General features: G+C 40.5%; 1 long non-coding RNA gene across 3 annotated transcripts; it reads right to left on the bottom strand.

Annotated features, from left to right (window-relative positions):
• Positions 1-1,917: 1,917 nt before the first annotated feature.
• LOC117821606 lies at positions 1,918-17,302 on the bottom strand. Of its 3 annotated transcripts, none has more exons than XR_004633004.1 (4): positions 17,196-17,302; positions 16,192-16,272; positions 2,894-2,939; positions 1,918-2,445 (listed from the first exon to the last, which is right to left on the bottom strand). It is a non-coding gene; the product is annotated as an uncharacterized LOC117821606 (long non-coding RNA). The 3 variants fall into 3 exon arrangements; XR_004633003.1 differs by having other exon boundaries at positions 1,918-2,450; positions 2,890-2,939; XR_004633002.1 differs by lacking the exons at positions 1,918-2,445; positions 2,894-2,939 and adding an exon at positions 15,109-16,069.
• Between the last annotated feature and the right edge of the window lie 1,595 nt (positions 17,303-18,897).

Genomic DNA, 18,897 nt, shown 5'->3' on the forward strand with positions numbered 1-18,897 from the left:
CACCTGCACTCACACAAGATGTACAGTATATGAAAGCCAAAAGGAACAAATGCAACATCTGTCAGTGTTCATTTTGGCACTTGACTGTTGTTTTAAAGGGGACATATCACGCTTTTTTCATCAATATATATTGGTCTAAGAGGTCCCCAAAACATGTCTTTAAAGTTTATGCTCAAAAAAACACTTTGAAATCAGATTTTGGCATGCCTGAAAAGTCCTCTTCTTCATTCCTCATCAGAACACTCTGTTTTCCCTCTGACCACGCCCCCTCCGGAAGTGGATGTGCCTCGGCTCTCCAGCACGTTGATCTAATGTTTACATGTTGGCTGAATATACAAGGCTGCTCAGAGATCGCGTTACTTCAACCCTCTGAATCTGATCCTGACGGAGAGGCGCCTGTAGCAGGACCTTTCTGAAGGATTGGTCATAGATTTAGTGTTTCTTGTTGTTTTATTTATCAGTATGTAGACGTGTGTCTTGGTACACAGCTACGAACATGTAGCTATGTGGCTATGCTAACTAGCGCTAGCACTTATCCATGATAAATAAACATCATCAACTAGATCTTCAAATCTGCAGACGTGGGGAGTAAAACCGACCTCTGCCAGAAAGGCAGCAGGACCTTTTATGAAGGATTGGTCACAGATTCTGTGTTTCTTGTTGTTTTATTTGTCAGTATGTCGACGTGTGTCTTGGTACACAGCTACAGCTACAGCATATAGCTATGTGGCTATGCTAATTAGTGCTAGCACTTATCCATGATAAATAAAAATCATCCACTAGATCTTCAAATCTGCAGACGTGGGGAGTAAAACCGACCTTTGTGTTTATTAAGACAGCCTACAACTAGCATGCCTCCCTCCTAAGCTCCTTGTTAGCACACATTTGTGCAGGTAATGAAAAACGGGGGAGGGATTCAGTATTATTTAGTCTATGGGCTGAACAAGCTCCGAGCTCTGACTCCGTGACAGACCGGATATTGTTGTGACGTAACAAAAACACGGAAGTCTGAAACGGCTCGTTTCACACACATTTACAGAAAGGTGTAGAAATCAAAACAGGGGCAGAATGGATTTTTTTCATTCTCGGGGGGTTTGTAGACATGCCAGGGAAACATATTTCAGGTAAAGAACCATTAAAAAGTCAATTTTGCATGATATGTCACCTTTAAGATGGAGCTAAGAATATCATGCCCTTTTCACTGACTTGGTTGTGTTATTATGTATTTTGTTATTTGCTGAATATTGGACATCTAGCCTTACCTTTGAATTAAACTATTTTGGGCTTAAAGATATGTTTAAACTCTTTCATGTTTCAGCACTGAGTAAAATCTGATGGAGGTGATGTCATACAGCAGGAAACACTCTCTTTGTGTTCACAGCTGACACAGCAGTAAGGTTACAAGGTGACCTTCAGCTTTTGATTGACAGTCCATTGACAAACAAGGACTGACACCGCTAAAAGGTTAAAGAGACACATCGATCAGTCTGTGTAGCAATAATATGATTCACGACTGCTGTCACCTACCCTATCCGTCTCCTCCGTGGACTGGTATCCTGACGACAGCACCACATCCCCACCAGTGAGTCCAGGGGTGGGGCTGCTGGGCGTGGTTTCGGTGGTGGAAGAGGAGCGTGGACGGCTGATGTGCTGCTGTGGGTCATGGGTATAGCGGCGGTGTGGTGCCTGAGGGCTGCCTCGTAGGAGTGGATCCCTGTCGCCGCTCCCAGACCCGGAACCCTTACTCCGCCGGCTCTGCAGGCTGGTCCCACGCCTCATCGTGCCCACGGCGGCTGAGCCCTGCCCGGCTGCAGAGGGAACCAGAGGGGCATAAAGTTGGTCAGATTCGGGACCGGATTGACCCGAGGTGTCCTCGGGGACAGTGTGGGAGGTACCGCCTGCTGACACTACAGAGGAAGATGAGGAGGAAGATGAGGAGGGGGTGGCAGAGCGAGAGAGGGAGAGGCGTTTACGTTGCTGCTGGAACAGATGTTTCAGTCCCTGGCCAAGAACCCCCATGCTCTCCCTGGCATTTTGGCTCATCTTAATGAAGGAGGGGTTCTCTGATGGGGATGAGGCCCTCTTCAGCCCTTGGCCTTGTGACCCCCCTGCCTCTTCTCTAGCTCCAAGACCTGAACTGGGACCCAGCCCCTCTGGCCCCCTTTGACTGTCATCCCCCTGCTGCATATGGCCTTGCTGACCTCTGATCAATAGCAGGGAAAACTGTCCAATCAAAGCGTCTGCTCACGCTTCCCTCTCTATAAGCAGAGGGTAAGAACGGGGATAAAGAAGACTAGAAAGCAGTAGAGTACAGCAGAGTACAACAGAGGACAGTGGGAGTGGAGATGGGACGGTTGGATGGAGGATGGGTCAGCTCAGTGGCAATCAGAGGAAGGAATCCAAAGAGGAAGCATGCATCTTTTGATTCAGGAACAAGTAGCCATGCTGGTCTAGCACAGAGAGAGAAAGGATTATGAGAAGCAGAAATGTTTCCTCAATCCAGAGAAATGAAATCAAGAAATATCACTTTTCACTATTTGCAAGATTAAAATGTCATGCAAATGGAAAAAAACTGTGAATGCATAGTCATCAAACTGGAGTTTGACAGTCTGTAGGCTTGACATTATGAAACAGGCTCATTGTTTTGTATGAGGAAATACAAGTTAAAAGGGAAAAACTGGATCAACGTGAGCTAGCACGATACTAGATTCCAAAATAAAGCTTAAATAATCGTAAAAGCAGATACATGCAGGCCAAGAAAATAAACAGCGTAGAGGGTTGATAAGACTGAAAGAGAGGCAAAAAGAAGCTCATAGAATAAAGGAAAAGATGTAAAGAGGGGTATGAGGGAGAAAGAGATGCTGATTCACATCAAAAGGAAAAACCCACCTACCATCAGCCCAACTGTCAGCCTAGAGTGACTCACTCTTGTGGATAACCTGAGAGGGAGGTGTGAGACCAAAGACAGAAAAACAGAGAGCAATGTTTAAGATTTAAAACTTCAAATGTACTCACTGATCATGATATGGAATGATATTCTGCTTAAACTTCATCATCATCTACCAGTCAGGGTCCGGGAGGCTGACACCCGCTCCACTTTTAAGATTAGGCTTCAAACTTTCCTTTTTGATAAAGCTTATAGTTAGAGCTGGCTCAGGCTTGGACCAGCTCTTAGTTATGCTGCTGTAGGCTTAGACTGCCGGGGGAACTGGCGCACTGACACACTGGGATCCTATCTCATCCGTCTTGGTGTTGGGTCTCTGTTCATAATTTGACATAGAGTGGTCTAGACCTCCTATGTTTGTAAAAGCGTCTTGAAATATCATTTGTTGTGATTTTAGCGCTATAAAAATTAAGATTGATTGATTAAACTCATAATAACGTTATGTTAAAGGCATATACACATACAGTATACATTTGAAAATGTTTGGTATAGCCTGTTTGTCTCCTTCAGGAGCTTATTTAATACTCCGGAAAGCATCCTTATCCTATAGTGGTATCAAGAGACAAGGGTTCCCTCTGTCACAAACACAGAACACAATGCATTATTGCCTCTGACAGCCTTACACAATCCATGGACTGAATCTTAGCCACACCAACACAGTGGTCACCTGACAGCACACACTAGCTGTCTCCCTCAAGAAGCAGCCTCATTGGTGGAGCAGCGATCACCTCAGAGATGGAACCACTGACAGACAGCCATGCAGGCAGTCAGGCAGGCAGGAAGCCCAAGCCTCCCTGTAGCATCAATAGCAGCTCCCATTGAGGGCAGCAAAACAAACAAGGCAGGAACGGTCAGATCCCTGGGGAGGGGACGGTCACATACTTAAACTATATTCTTTCAGCTGCACTGTCATGTCATGAGGAATAACATAGTTGGACAGATAGGCACGCACACTCAAATACACAACGTTCACATGACTGCAAGAATGTAACCTATTCGAATTAGGCCTTGATTCAGATGGCTATGAATACAATCTGGTATCCAGTTTGTTACTGCCTCCACACGGAAAGACGGAAAGGAGGAGTCCTTTAAGCACTAATGGGCCAATCCAAAAACAGAACTTAGAAACTGAAATACCATCATTTTATTTCATAGTTCTTTAAAAAAAGGTTGAAAGCAGAATGCAATGCTAATATCTTTATTCATATAACAATGGATTTAAAAAAATACTTTTTTTGATATTCAGAAAAAAATAACTTTTTTGGATGGGATCTCCACGACCCCCCATCAGTGCCTGGGGTCCCGACCCCACTTTGGGAACCAGTGCTTTAAAGTACAGTGGGGCAAAAAAGTATTTAGTCAACCACTGATTTTGCAAGTTCTCCTACTTAGAAAGATGAGAGAGGTCTGTAATTTTCATCAGAGGTACACTTCAACCATGAGAGACAAAATGAGAAAAAAAATCCAGGAAATCACATTGTAGGATTTTTAAAGAATTTATTTGTAAATTATGGTGGAAAATAAGTATTTAAAATCCCAGAACTACACGGAGGGACCTGATGAATGACCTGCAGAGAGCTGGGACCAAAGTAACAAAGGCTACCATCAGTAACACACTACGCCAAGAGGGACTCAAATCATGCAGCGCCAGGCGTGTCCCCCTGCTTAAGCCAGTACATGTCCAGGCCTGTCTGAAGTTTGCCAGAGAGCCTATGGATGATCCAGAAGAGGATTGGGAGAATATCATGTGGTCAGATGAAACCAAAATAGAACTTTTTGGTACCAACTCAACTCACTGTGTTTGGAGGAAGAAGAATGCTGAGTTGCATCCCAAGAACACCATACCTACTGTGAAGCATGGGGGTGGAAACCTCATGCTTTGGGGCTGTTTTTTTGTAAAGGGGACAGGACGACTGATCCGTGTTAAGGGAAGAATGAACGGGGCCATGTATCTTGAGATTTTAAGCCAAAACCTCCTTCCATCAGTGAGAGCATTGAAGATGGAACGTGGCTGGGTCTTCCAGCATGACAATGATCCAAAGCACACCGCTCGGGCAACGAAGGAGTGGCTCCGTAAAAATCCTTTCAAGGTCCTGGAGTGGCCTAGCCAGTCTCCAGACCTCAACCCCATAGAAACTTTGTGGAGGGAGTTGAAAGTCCGTGTTGCCCAGTGACAGCCCCAAAACATCACTGCTCTAGAGGAGATCTGCATGGAGGAATGGGCCAAAATTCCAGCTACAGTGTGTGCAAACCTGGTGAAGACATACAGGAAACGTTCATTGCCAACAAAGGTTATGTTACAAAGTATTGAGTTGAACTTTTGTTATTGACCAAATACTTATTTTCCACCATAATTTACAAATGAATTCTTTAAAAATCCTACAATGTGATTTCCTGGAATTTTTTTTCTCATTGTCATAGTTGAAGTGTACCTCTGATGAAAATTACAGACCTCTCTCATCTTTCTAAGTGGGAGAACTTGCAAAATCAGTGGCTTACTAAATACTTTTTTGCCCCACTGTATAGTTGTTTGCTGTGGAATTATTACCACTAGCTGGAAAAGCACAATGGTCCACATAAACACATAAACAAAGCAGCACTTTTACAGGTTTTTCTTGAATCTGGTCTTGTCTAATATCACTGTGCAAAAGGCAAATCAAAACCATTAGCTGTGTAATATCAGAGAGCTTGTGGTAAGGTGGTGGAGGTGGCTAAAAATGTAAATGACACTGGCATGTGCCCGTGAAAGAGATAGAGGGAGACAGAGCGTGCAGATTTTTAACTGGTTCCTTTTGCTTACCTATAGCTGGCTAGCTGGCCCCTGCACCCGTTCAGATATAGTGTTGTGAACCTCACAGTATTTATATCTATAAAAATATTAAATAAGAAATATGCTAGTTGTTCAACATGGTAATAGTAATAGCTGAATGTGAATATTTAAAATAGTTATTCACAGTGCAGTTTGATGCAAGTTAACATGAGAGTATATTTGTTTCTCTATTAAATTAATTACATTTCAGCCATTACTTCTCCTTTCACTTCTCTGAACTTTCCATGAACCTCTTGTATGACCAAAGCACATGAACAGTCATGCAAACACATGTTACAAAATCAAGTTACATGCATTCAAGGCTACAGGCATACTTGGTTATGCACACATATTTGCAGCCTCACACTGAGGCAGTGAGAAGCAGTTTCTAGCAGTCACAGTGAAGTGTAATTGACTATGTTAAAGCTGTGTGTTTGTGTTCAGGAGCCTGTAAGAGGAGGGGTAAACCAAAAGGTAATCCTGTTCTGATGCTGAATCTGAACCTGCAGCCTTGTCCCGACCTCGATGCCCATCCCTCCCTCTGTGTCTGTAAATCCCCTCCTTCATCCCCAGGCTGATCCCACCGCAGGATTGGATGTTTTCTTGATTGCCCACGGTTTTTATTCAAACTAAATCCTCTTTCAGGAGCCTTTAGAGAACAGAGCTCAATTGTCAGAATAATTTAATGCGACTGTGACAATGCACACCACAGAAAAAAGAAGAAGCACAAATTCAATGAAATATTGTTCATCAATTTAAGGTAGGTCATTTTGAAAATATATATTTAAAGCAAAAAATATCAGGCTTTCAATCCTTCTCCCGAGAGCTTAAATAATGACAATAATAATTTTGTTTGAAGAGCACTTTTCAAAAACCGAGTTACAAAGTGCTTTACATTGGCAGCAAAATAAAACAGGCAGTTAATAAAGACACAGTCAAGATAAAGAAATAAAACATATTTTAAAAGACATAAAATTCCTCTAAAATAACTCTAAAGGAATTCAATTGTTTTAAAATATATTTCTTAAGACGGTTAAAATAAAATTCAGATAAAATCCGTGAAGGCTCTGCGATAAAATTATGTTTTAAGAAGGGATTTAAAGCGCTCACTGACTCAGCAATGTTCAGCAGCATCAGCTTTGGACAGTTTGAACAAAAAAAGCGATACTTTGGTGATCCTCTTAGGCAAATTCTCTCTGCACTTGTTCCTGGGATCAACCTCATAAACATGCCAGTGGACTGATTTATTTCGGTGTATTTAATCCCTGTCTACCACAGAAATGGATCAGCGAACATCAGTGATTAACAGGTGTCAGTGACAGCTGGGGTCAGCAGCCACAGTGAGTCAGCACGTTTCTCAGAAATTTCTCAACACTGTCAAAGGTGAATCACAAGTGACCACACGAACGATGGCCCCTCTGGAACTGTGTCACTCATTCCCTTGTATAAATACACACTTGTCCTTGTCCTCAGTTCTAGGCCTCATTCCGCTGAGCTGAGCTGCTAGATGTCCAGTGCTGCTGTTCTTGTCTCCTGCCATCTCAACTGGAGAGATGGTGAGAGCTTAGAAGGGCAATACAGTTCATACTGGCAACTTGTCACTTTACTGACAGTGACAGCATGTCAATCAATCATCAATCAAGCTTTATTTATAAAGCACCTTTCATACAAATTTAAATGCAACCCAAAGTGCTTTACAGCGATTGAAAACCAGAAAGAATCAGAAATAAAAATAATGGCAAGACATATTAAAAAACAAAAATGGATTTTTAAATAGAGACTAATGCAACAATAAAATATGTGTAATTAGAATATGTTAAAAAGTCAAATTAATATTAAGAATATAAATAGTTAAAATAAAAAAATATAAAAAGGGTTTGCATAATAGTTGAAAATAAAATTAAGGCTAAAAATGTCAATAAAACTGAGTAGATAATTCGGCATGATTCTAACCCAAGCATAAGTGGGCTGCCACCGTCCCCTGTTTTAAATGGTAGTTTATCTGGACCTGAACAACTATTTTGTACAGAACATTAATATTCTTACACGTTTGTTGATTTTTACCTAATTCATTTTAATTCAATTTAATTGTATTTTATTTGTTTTATATTATAATTATTATTATGATTATTAATATAAATCTGTTGGTCATTACTGTTGTTATTCTGGTAGTCGCTGTCACTGTGTTTTTTATAGAGAAGTGGAGGGAGCGTGTTCTTGTTTGTATATGTTTCGAAAAAAAGAAAAAGAAAACAATGTACGAAACTAAACAGTGATTTATACCTGCTCTGTGAAAAAATATATATATAAAAAACAAAAAACAAAAAAAAAATGAGTAGATAAATAAAAACAAATAAATGAATGAAAATGAAAAAAATAAAATAAGATAAACAGTTAAAATTAGTAAAATAATAATGCAACATTTAAATCAATATTACAGTAAAAAGTAAGTAATAAAATTGTAAAACCCTGCATAAAAGCCAGACTGAATAAATACGTTTTTGGTTAAAATTTAAACTAAATGCGTGAATAATGAGCTGGATCAGAGACTCAGTTTAATGAAACAAAGAGGAACCATTACATATATAAAAAGTTCATGTTGTTTCTTTTAGCTTCCTGATTTCATTGCTTCATATAAACAGGCTCTGCTTATAACACAGCTTCATATAAAAGCTCACTCTAACTTCCTGAATGCTAAACAGCCACAAATTCATTCAGGCAGAAAGATTGTATTAATGACGATTAGGCACTGTAGGATTCTAAACCAAATCCATTATCATTATTGAACAATAAACAAGATCAAAGGTTATTATTCAAAGTGAGATTATGCCCCAGGGAGTCAGACTGCTGAAAAAGCAAAGAGGAAAGCAGACAATCTGCAATCCAGCCTGAGATTAAAGCTGGGGTTGGAGGTCAGATTTAGATACACTTTTTATTATACTTGTTAAAATTATCTTTCTGTCCCGATGACGATCAATACATAATGTGTTCTTAAAAAGGAGCAAAAAAAGCCTCTATCTACAGCTCGAGTAAACCTGGGAAAACACCAACCAATCCCTGCCATCGGGAGCCCAATTATGAAACCAATCAAATCCTGTCCTGCCGTTCTGCCCGCCTCCTGCGCGTACATTTAATGTTTGTTTGTGTTTTTAACTTTCTCTATGATAATGTTTTGGTGTTTTCTTACCGAGTGAGACATGAGTTGACGTAGTGCAAAACACAAACGATGTGCTGAGGACCGCTTTTGAATCAGTCACGATCATATGGCCGCGAATCAGCAGCGCTCGTGCATGTGAGCGGGGGCATCATTTTGGAGGATCTCCGAGGGGAGGGCTTAGACTGAGTCCTGAGGAAATGCTACATTCAAATTCATGCTAGTTTTCCGTGACTACCAACCCTAGCTTCAATATTCAGCATCTTTTCATGAAAATGAGGTCATAAACACACAGACTGCTGTAATTCCCATTACTGCCTCTATTGTTTAACTTTCCTCAAGGCATCAGAAGAGTTGCAAAGACATTAGCAACACAAGTGGAGGTCAATCTGGCCACTGCTCTTTGACACTGAAGCGGCCATGTTGTTGTTCATTGCTGAACATACAGTCGTTTAACTCAAAACATGGCCACAGCTTAAACAAGCCCGTGCAGTGTTTCCAGAAGAGTCTGAGAGCTGGCATGGAATAGACCACTCTTTGTTCCCTCTGAGCCACACACAGGCCCATCGCTGCTCTTTGTGCTGCGCCTCTTTCACTGACAGACACACATCAATAAGAGGGGAATTAGGCCAGAGAGTTCTGGCAGTGCTGTTTGTGTGTGTGAGTGCACGAATATGTGAGTGTGTTTTGTGTTTTTATCAGACAAAGACAGAAAGGGAAAGAGACCGAGAGAGATATCTGGAAATGTATGGTGTGGAAATGTGCACATAAAGTATGTCTATGTGTGTGTGTTGGAAACTGAACCATATCTCATTCAGCAGCTGCATAATGACAGCATAGGCAGGAAACAGGAACAATCGTTATTGTATTTATATGTGTGTGTCTGTGTGTGCACATGGGGCAGCAGGGAGGCAGAGAATAGCACAGTTGTGTCATCTGTGACAGTGCAGGAGATGACTTCAGCACACTGCAGAAAGTTTGATAACAGACCAAAATCTTTGTACCAGACAGGGAGGGTGAGTAAATGAGAGAGGAGAGACGGAGGGTTACAGAGGGAGGCCAGACTGGATCAAAAGCATCCACCCGCAGCGTGTTTTTTTGGCCTGGCCGTATCAGGTTCAGCTCAGGCGCTTCACACTGAGCGTGCTTGAATTAGGAGGTGAATGGCAGGTAGTTCCCTGACAGAAGCAGGCACAACGCCCTATTGTGCAAGATGAAACCCACAGGGAGGCCCCCACTGCCACAGTTTGTGATCGGCTTTCCAGGAACAAGATAAACCAGACGACTCACAATCATTAGCGCACACAACGCAGACATAGAAAACACACGATTGCTGTTTACCTAATGACACTGCAGACTTATAATCAAAGTGAAAGAATGAAAAACATTGTTTGCTTGTACAGCTGCCAGGACGACTATTATTTGCTGATTCATTCCTCATATTTGACTTCAACTGATCTCAATAGAAACTTCCTGAAATAATCCTAATGTCAACACTAGCTTAAAAAGGGAAAACATTTTAAAAAGATGTCTTTATCATCAAGTATTTCCAGTATCATTACCACCACTTGTGTATGTACAGTATTTACCCTCACACACACTCAAACTGAACAACAGGTAGTCACTGGGTTTCATAGTGTGAGCGTGAGTCAACTATGAATACTGTATCTAAGAGAGTCTGTGAAGTGGGAGGCTGCAAACACAAAGTAACAACAAGAGTTATTTATCTTATCATAACAGACGAACTAAGTTGTAATATTTTGGTTGTACAAGGCTGTAAATATCACACGTATCTTCAGAGTACAGACGGGTTGGGCGGTGTTCTATGGGGTGCCGTTTGTAAAAATGTGCACACCTAAAATAACAGCAAAATTTCTCCACATTTAGCTCCAAAACGTCATAAAAAGGCAAAGTGAATTTTTAAGTCACTTTTTTTTAATCACATTTAGAGGAATATTTGTGATCTTCTTCACATCTAATTTTGTCGTGAAAAATATATGAACTTAAAATCATTGTCAAATCCAAAAGCTAAAAATAAATCCAAATTCTAAATATAAATATAAATGTTAAATATCAATCTCGATGTTAAATATAAATGTAAATGTTAAATATAATTCTAAATGTTAAATATAATTCTAAATGTTAAATATAATTCTAAATGTTAAATATAAATCCAAACATTAAATATAAATATAAATGTTAAATATATATATATATATACATATTTATTAAATATAAATATTAATGTTAAATATAAATATAAATATTAAATATAAATCTCAATGTTTAATATAAATATAAATGTTAAATATAAATATAACTTTTTCCCCACCTTTGAATACGAAGCCAACAGACTGGTGGGAATTGCTAGTACGCTATGTTTGCAGACCAGCAACATCAGACGCATCTGGGCTTTTCCGTAGCTGGACTGATTATGACCCGGTTGCGCTCCCGGCTGACTCCTGACCATGTACACGTTTATTTTTCTCAATAAGAACGAGTAGACAGAAACCTAGACACTGTGAATCTGAAGTATTTTTCTGTTAGTAGTTAAGATAATATAAGACTTTGTCCTCTGACATTATTTTTATGAGCCTGATCGTTGACATTCAGTGTATTAAACATGTTGTACCCAAGCAGCAACCTCTGGTCTCAAAATATGAGTCCAATGGGGAAGTGCTAAAAACTGCAAATGACAGCCTGGTACAAAGGAGGAGTGTAGTCTGGATAGCTCATTTCTCGATCGGCACACACTGTAGGGGGGGGTGATTTTTTTCTAACGCAGCAATTTTGAAGATATTGAGATTACAATTCTTCCAATAAGAGGCACAGCTGACTTGATTGACAGGCGGGAGCACTGTAGCTGTTGGCTAGGAGGCTCAAAGCCCGCCTCTTTACGTCACAATCACTCGACAGAAGCAATATGGCTGCCTTCAACGATTGGCCCCAAAACAGTGCTTCAGAAACAGATGGGTGACGTCACGGATCCTACGTCCATATTTTATACAGTCTATGGTTGAACCCGTATTCAATAACGTCAGCGTCAGTTATATGCATTTTGTTGCTGTGGAAAATACAATTTAGGGGAAAAACAACACATTCGGCTTTTTTTTTTTTTTTCATGAGAAAACTCAATGTTTCTTTATGGATTAATTGATTAACATTTCCATAAATCGATCACATAAAATGCTTAAAATGTACATCCTTTAGTGTAGACAGAAGGTCAAGTATTAAAGTAAAAGATAACTGAAAAATGGAAGAGGTTCACAAAAGGTCAAGTTTTGGGCATCATGGTGAAAGAGGCCATGTTTAAGAGACACCTCTGCATCTGTGCTCAACACCATAGCACGCACCCTAATTAATTATTTACAATGTGCATGGATTTGACACTGAACCATGTACAGCAACACCATTGAAGAATGGTGGTCCAGAGGATCTCAGTCTCCTGCTGTTTCATAGTACGACAGATGTTCTGAAAAAAGCGTCTCAGTAGACAAGAGGTGACACTAATACGTTTTAAACCCTGTAAAGCAGCTCTTCACTTACTAACCTGATAGGTGTTTAACTGTGACCAGGCCTCCAACTATGCCAAACTAGATCATATTCCACCAGCTCTGTCAACAGACTGGAAAGCACCTACACACCAGCTGAAATCTCATACCCAAGGGCGTGTTAGAGGCGCATGGCCATAAGGCATGAGAAAGGGAATGCATGATGGGGTCAACAGACACTTTGTGAGCCTGGGGAGAGACACCTGCCAGGTTATCAGGCCAGAGGGCATCTGGCTCTTTGTGGTGCCAGCAGGTGAGAACAACTTTACGCAGGCGAGATATAAATCATCCACATCACCACCTATTAAAATAACTCTTCAGTCAGATCTCTGAGCTCAGGTAACCTTACACCTCCACAGCCCAATAGGGGGGTTAGTAGGGATCAGCACATCCAAGCCCTGGTCTTTAAGCTTTTACTATGAGCGTAGTATTAGGCTCAACACATAGGCCAGGGGTCAACAATTTCAACTGTAAAGTGGGAGACGATTCAAGCTGGAAGAAGAGATTCCCCTTGACCTCCAAACCTTACTAACCACCCTCAGAAGTCCTGATAAGTGAACAAACATATATTAAGAGATCATCAAACTGTTGCTGTTTTGAGCAAAAATCAGGAATGCAAGTTTCTACGGGCACCTGACCATTGTTTCCAGACAGCCTGTGAACTTACCCTGTGAAACTAAAACCTGGACCTCAGCCCTGTTTAAAGTGCAAGCTCTTGTGACGCTGCGTGACCCTTGCTTCTTTTCTCCCCCTGTCTTCAAACAGGAAGGGAATCAGAAGGAAGCAGGCAGCTTGTTGCCACTAGAAACCACCGCTTTTATAAAGGAATTTCACCTTCTTTCTGGATGTGTGGGAGTCAGTCCTACTGGAGAGAAGAAACAAAGTCTGTCCACAGTTACAGGATAAGCAGGCAAGATGGTACAACCAACTGTTTTGCCTCTTCTTGTTTCTTGATTAGAAGCTACTGCAGAAGAGATGTTGAATGATTGAAGTCTATTGCGTCTAAATTAAGCTGCACTTGTATAACTCTGGATCCCTGTGAACTTTTTACAGCAAAACGCTGCAGGAACAGGAAAAAGGTGAGAGACGGAGAGTCAGAGGTACAGAAAGAGAGGAAAAGAGAGGAAAGAAAGTGCTTCCTCTGTGAGAAACAAAACTTCCTCTTTGGTCACAGCTGACCTTTGCAACAGAGTTTGAGAACATACTGCATTCACTGCTTGCGTGATGCTGAGATTTGGACTCCAAAGGGCAAAGAATAGCTCTTTTGAATCCTTATGAACCCCAAATGAACAATGATACAATAACTCTTCAAGGACGAGGTGGTTTATTTTAAGTGTTTGAAAACGAATGATCCTGGAGATGGACATGACAGCTATTTATGGTGGTTTTAAATAGCAATTGGTTTTTTACCACTCACGTCCACACGCAGTAACACAGCAATGTCAGAGGTCCAGAATGCAGCAGACACTTTATGTGGTCAAGTGGCAGGTATAGATCAAACTGCCAACCCTGCAATCCAATCAGTAGATGACCCGTGTTATATCTTGAGTAACAGCTACGCCAGCTAAGTTATCATGGTCTGTTATCACCCACAAACTGGTACGCCCCTTTTCTGCACCCAATGCTCCTGTTATCGTCAGGATTAGAGTTGCAAAATTCTGGGAATTTTCAAAGTTGGAAACTTTCCATGGGAATTAACGGGAATTTATGGGAATAAACCAGGAATTTACTAAATTGAAGGTTGGCTCTTAACTGGGGAACTGAAATAGTTGGGGAAAATATATTTTAGCATAATCCTGACTAAAACAATCAGATTTCATGCAAATACAGTTGAATATATATGCTATTCCTCAATCACATAGCACACTGCTTACTGCAGGGCTATGGAGACCACGCCCCCTACATGAACTGTGCATTCCTCCATCACATGCACAGATGATTTCAAGAATCCTGCAGAGGCTAGGCTTGAGAAGCTTGAGGGAAGCTGTTATTTGCATGTTGAATGAGACTTTTTTGGAGGGAGAGCGGCTCTTTTCATTTAACATTTTGAATGGGACTTTGTTGGGATTGCATTTTTGTTCATTTTTGAATGGGTTGGGTCGGGGGATGAGTAATATTTAACTCAAAATTCATGTTTTTGTTCTTCAATGAAAGAATTGATTGTTCAATAAAATATTTAACACTTGATAAAGTTCTACTTACAAATAAATCTGTTTTAATTGTGTTATTTTGGATGGATGTCTGCTTATAACAAAAAAAATGTATGCTTGGATATGATACCTTTCCATTAAATTATCCTCACTTCCCGGTTAATTCCCATAAATTCCCATAGAAAGTTTCGAATTTGGAATATTTTCCAAATTCCCCAGCTTAACTTCCCATGGAAATTTACCGGAAATGTTCCACCCCTTCGCAACCCTAGTCAGGATGTACATAATACAGACATCTCCATCCAGTAATACACATTTCTGTTTTTGTGCCCTCACCCACCAGAAGTACTATATTGAAGCAGCATAGATGTGATCACGCACCAGCTTCCCACTCGCAAACATTGCCTGAGGTACAGTAGCAATGCCAAGAAAACAACCAAAGACACAAAACACACCATGTTTCAATCTCTATTTGAGGGAGGCAACAGTGCACACAACAGAAACATCAAATTGTATTTATTCGTCCTCTTTACTACTTACTACTATTCAGGAATGCGGAGGGATGCAACATTTGCATGGCATACATTTTGCAAGAAATCTGGCAGAGTGTTAAGTTGTTTCATTTAAAGATTGATGTTACAGCCGAATGCTAAATTATGTATAGCCTGTTGGACACTGGACTAACAGCATACATTGTCTAAGTAAGTAATTATAATAATGAATCAATACTGCAGCCTGTCTACAGGAGACGTAAAGTCCAGACATATTTAACTACAACATTTAGTATCTTCTCTCCTAAAATATGTTTTTGTCTTTGTTTCCTTACAACTGATGTCAGTACAGTGTAACTGTATCTTATCACAATAAATAACTTACATAATACTTCACGACATCTCATTAACCCGCTGTCTGCAGCTTTGTCGTGAGAAATGGATGCTTTCTGTAAACACAGCCAATTAATCTCTGTTACAGCTTTGCCAGAATGTAGCAAGCTGTGTTAATCTCAGGATCTGATCTGGGATAAGTGCATCTCTGCCACATCTGATGCTTAAGTATTTTATGAAGCTTATCCCAAAAATGAGGCAAAGGCAGAGGCAGAGGCAGAGGCAAAGGCAGCACCATCTTTAAAAAAAACACAAAGTTCTGTTTGTTGGCACTGGCTATAAAATCACATTCAGAGACACAAACACACTTCACTTGTTCAAAGACTCAAATCTAAGCTCTAACGGGGAAGGCTCAATGTGAGTGTAACGGGAAGAGGAGGAGGAGGAGGAGGAGGAGGAGGAGGAGGAGGAGGGCAGCGTCATCGTGGTGGTCTGACCGTCAGAGTGAGACATGAATGGCTGCGTTAGCAGTGCCCTGAAGGGGCAGCCAAGCTTTCAGCCATTTAGCAGAGTATGCTAAACAGATATGTGGATACATCAGGTCACGCAGGACTCATCCAGCTCTATTAACGTGGATCTACGGTACACGCAGTGCAGTGTAAAAAAAACAACAGGAGATAAAATTAGTCAGAGAAGGAGCAAAGACATGTCAACTGTTTTTAAAATTGATGAGAACAGAGAGAGAGGGTGAAAACAAACCTTCAGTCCATGATCAGGATGCTGGAGCAGATTTCCTTCATTGCAGAGGGGATGACAATCCGCTACATCAGGCCCTCAGGTCTTCAAAGTAGAAGAGAGAAAGTGAGATTGAAACTGTAATCCTCTAAATGCTTCCTTGGCACATCCTACTCTTGCATCTCCCCCCTGCCAGCCAGCTATATGCCTGAATGTGAGTGCGTATGTCTCTGCCTGTCTTTCAGGCATCGATGATAATCAAATGCACCTCTGTGAAGAATACCAGGCATCAGATTCAATGAGGCTGCAGATGTCAACCTATCCTTACCAGGCAATGAAATGTCTTTAAGCCTTAAGATTGCATTAGCCAGTTAAAACTTGGATTAACCCTGCTTGAGATATATCATTAGTTGTCATATGCAGAAGAGGCATACATCATGAGACATAAAAAACAAAGTTGAATGACTTTACAGGGGATAAACACATACTTGAAACTTAGAATAAGCAAAGTTGTTTTATTTGGATTGTACCTTTTTTTTCCCTACTGTATGAAATAAACTCTGGCGTACATTACTACAATATTCTACATCATTTTGTCATTAAAGTGGACATTAACTCAAAGCATAACACATTAATGCTGACACGACGCCACAGGACACTTACGAAAGATGATCTAATATCCAGTGTTGAAAGAAAATGACAACTTCACGTTTTTTATGAATTAAAAGTAACAACAGACGAACCGTCATGTATGCTGTTAAATAACTTCGAGTCAAATAAATGATTGTAAAAGTCTGGGGAGTATTGATTTAGTAAAGTAAGCAGCAGTTGTGTGTTAACGGACACAGGTTGACAGTCCCGTTAGTGTCATTGTACAGCTGCAGCAGCTAATACGATGAAATGTCTACAACGACACTTTAACAGCTTTTCCTGCACAGCACACAGGCACGGTTTATATCACACATACAGCACTGACTGACGGTTAAGCAACCCCCCGAAACCACACTTTACATAAATTCAGCACTTACACAGGCGAGGGCAAACAGTTGGGGCTGGCACAGACGTTGAACGAGCGGCAGTACCCCTCCTGACGAGAGCCGTCCGCCCCACTAGCTGGAGGTCCCGCCTTCTTCTGACGTCATGACGCACAACGTGAGTAAAGGAGGATAATAATGTGTTTAAAAAAGCACTACTCGTGTTTGAATTAACTGGATCTAACACCACTGGACAGTGTTTTATGGAAGAGGATTAGGGCCACCAGAGAAAAAAAATTAAATAAATAAGGTCAATTTAAAAATATATATATTATGATTATGAGAAAAAAAATCAGAATTTATGAGATTAAAGTCAGAATTATGAGATTAAAGTCATAACTGTGAGAAAAAAGTCAGAATTATGAGAAAAAAGTCAGAATTATTAAATTATAGTCAGAATTCTGACCTTTTTCTCAGAATAATAATAATAAAAAATATTTTGACCTTCATTTTTTTTTTTCTGAGAAAAAATTCAGAAATCTGACTATAATTTAAGAATTCTGACTTTTTTTCTCAGAAGCATTAATAATAAAACGTTTTGTTTTTTTTTTCCAGTGGCCCTAATCCTCTTCCGTAGTGTTTGGACCATAGACTGTAAATAAAAATGGACAGCGTTGATCTGCCTCTTCCCGTTGTACGGTTCTGAAGCCAAAAAATCCCTCTCCTGGGCACAGCCATTGTGCAGCCAGAGCCTGCGAAGCCACCGTAACGAGCTCCGCCCTACAGCGTAGCGTCACAAGACGCTGTGTTCTTTGAAGTTTCCCTCTACGGCGCTTGTGAATCAAAGGAAACCCGGAAGTAAAACTCAGTTTTTTAAAACTCTAATAAACAACGAAGAAGAAACTTTTCAGGAAAAAGAGGCCTTGAACACAAAACAGTCAAATAATAACTACATATCACCACAGCATACGGATGTGAGAAACATTCGTACGACGTGTATTTATTTTTTAAAGTTTGACTGCTCCCCCATTCATATGAATGGGGGAGACAGATTTTTTGACCTATACTGCAGCCAGCCAACGGGGGCAGACACTCCACGGAAAGCTTCACCACCAGCCGAGCTGGATGCTCCCCTGGTTTGGACATAGCAAAAGTCAGACCTTTTTTATCGCAGAAAGATGCAGTAATGTTAACACATGCTTTTATCACAAGCAGCATTGACTACTGTCACCCCTTTTTTACTGGTTTGCCCAAACAATCTCTAAAGAAACTGCAACTTGTTCAGAATGCTGCTGCCAGAGTTTTAACACGAAAAAAGAAGACAGATCACATTTCCCCTCTTCCCCCTCTAAAAACTCTGCACTGGCTCCCTGTTTCTTTTAGAATTGATTTTAAATTACTTTTACTTGTTTTTAAAGCTCTTAACAGCCTTGCTCCTCCATACATCACTGATCTCCTGTATTTTATGTTCCAGCTCGATCACTGAGGTCCTTAAATGCTTCCTTTTTAAATGTTCCTCATGTGTCTCACACAGAGAGAGAGAGCTTTCTGTTTTCGTTCCCCTAATATGGAACTCTCTGCCTCTGGACATCAGAACAGCGAGCTCTCTGAGTGTTTTTAAAAGTAAACTTAAGAATTACCTTCTTAATCCATCTTTTCATTTGGAGTAATTTATTTTTAGCCCTGGACTGCATTATCATTGTAATCATTGCTTTAACATTTATTTGTCTTATTTAATTATCTATCTATCTATTTA

Source organism: Notolabrus celidotus, chromosome 11, assembly GCF_009762535.1.
Source record: "Notolabrus celidotus isolate fNotCel1 chromosome 11, fNotCel1.pri, whole genome shotgun sequence".
NCBI classification, from domain to species: domain Eukaryota; kingdom Metazoa; phylum Chordata; class Actinopteri; order Labriformes; family Labridae; genus Notolabrus; species Notolabrus celidotus.